A 2,076-nucleotide genomic window follows, 5' to 3' on the forward strand; every position below is an offset into this window, starting at 1 on the left:
AAAGATAATCATTACCTTGTCATTTAAATAATGTATTTGTTATTTTAATTTGTACACAAGGTATAATATGTGTAAAGATAATCATTACCTTGTCATTTAAATAATGTATTTGTTATTTTAATTTGTACACAAGGTATAATATGTGTAAAGATAATCATTACCTTGCCATTTAAATAATGTATTTGTTATTTTAATTTGTACACAAGGTATAACATGTGTAAAGATAATCATTACCTTGTCATATAAATAATGTATTTGTTATTTTAATTTGTACACAAGGTATAACATGTGTAAAGATAATCATTACCTTGTCATATAAATAATGTATTTGTTATTTTAATTTACCGTTCTCTTGAGCATCTTAAGGAGCTGCAAATAATGAGTGGTGTAAATCTATGTTAGTCTTTATAGTAATATTACTATTGTTTAATAATTAATATGAAGTATATTACTTGAGAAACTGATGAACAAAAAAATGATGGCTTCAACCTGGGACCCCCACCAATGGTGCTGTACCCACTGAGCTATCCAAAAGTACATGCTGTCCATGTGTTATATTGTGATCATACTCGTAGAGAGAGACTTCATGAGTGAAAGGTCATTGTACTCTTGAATAACTCAGTGAGTAGACTACTAGTCATTATAGCTAGGGGTTCTGGAATCAGGTCTGGTCCTTCAATCACTTTTTTGCTTATCAGTTTTTCAAGTAAAATATTTAATATTAATTATTATGATGTAATAATGTTACCATTTCTCTGGTTCCTAATGGATTTAAATAAATAATTGTTGGTCATTAATAGCCATGATTTAGTCTTTGTACCTATCATAACATCGTATTGTGATCCTACTCATTGTGAAAGGCTTTCTAAGTGAAATTTGTGCTGTTTGATAACTTGGCGGTAGAGCACTGGTCTTGTTAGCCAGGGATCTGAGGTTTAATTCCCAAAGTCACCTTTCCCTTGTCAGTTTTCCAAATCAAATATTTAATATTAAATTTAACATCATATTATTCATGCTACTATTATCTGGTTATCCTGTGAGAAGTTTTCGTGGTACTTTGACTTGTCAAACTTCTCCTAGTTGTTATGAGATTTCTATTCTTTCTTTGTTATTGTTTGTCTCTCCATCTTTCGACATAATCATACGTAATCACATTTTTCCAGGGAATCTGGGTTCCCGAAGGTGAAAATATCAAACTTCCAGTTGCCATTAAGGTCCTAAGAGAAGGCAGTGGATCATCAACAAATAAAGAATTTTTAGAAGTAGGCTTACAGGAATATTAAAACATTGTATCTATTCTTGCCAGTAGACTTACTAGAATATTAAAATATTACTTGTATTCTTACTAGTAGACTTGCAGGAATATTAAAGTATTGTTTGTATTCTTGCCAGTAGACTTACTAGAATATTAAAATATTACTTGTATTCTTACTAGTAGACTTGCAGGAATATTAAAGTATTGTTTGTATTCTTGCCAGTAGACTTACAGGAATATTAAAACAATGTATCTACTCTTGCCAGTAGACTTACAGGAATATTAAAACATTGTATCTATTCTTGTCAGTAGACTTGCAGGAATATTAAAATATTGTATCTATTCTTGTCAGTAGACTTACTAGAATATTAAAATATTGTTTGTATTCTTGCCAGTAGACTTACAGGAATATTAAAACATTGTATCTATTCTTGCCAGTAGACTTACTAGAATATTAAAATATTGTTTGTATTCTTGCCAGTAGACTTACTAGAATATTAAAATATTGTATCTATTCTTGTCAGTAGAAATACTAGAATATTAAAACATTGTATCTATTCTTGCCAGTAGACTTACAGGAATATTAAAATATTGTATCTATTCTTGCCAGTAGACTTACTAGAATATTAAAATATTGTTTGTATTCTTGCTAGTAGACTTACAGGAATATTAAAACATTGTTTGTATTCTTGCCAGTAGACTTACAGGAATATTAAAATATTGTTTGTATTCTTGCTAGTAGACTTACAGGAATATTAAAATATTGTTTGTATTCTTGCCAGTAGACTTACAGGAATATTAAAACATTGTATCTATTCTTG

General features: G+C 29.3%; 1 long non-coding RNA gene across 1 annotated transcript in view; it reads left to right on the forward strand.

Annotated features, from left to right (window-relative positions):
* Nucleotides 1-49: 49 nt before the first annotated feature.
* Nucleotides 50-2,076, forward strand: part of LOC111084280 — a 3,691-nt gene continuing 1,664 nt past the window's right edge. Inside the window, exons 1-2 of the long non-coding RNA XR_002609478.1 lie at nucleotides 50-60; nucleotides 1,164-1,262. This is a non-coding gene — a long non-coding RNA (uncharacterized LOC111084280). The remainder of the gene's footprint in view (nucleotides 61-1,163; nucleotides 1,263-2,076) is intronic.

This window comes from Limulus polyphemus, unplaced genomic scaffold (assembly GCF_000517525.1).
Source record: "Limulus polyphemus unplaced genomic scaffold, Limulus_polyphemus-2.1.2 Scaffold15690, whole genome shotgun sequence".
Classification (NCBI taxonomy): Eukaryota; Metazoa; Arthropoda; class Merostomata; order Xiphosura; family Limulidae; genus Limulus; species Limulus polyphemus.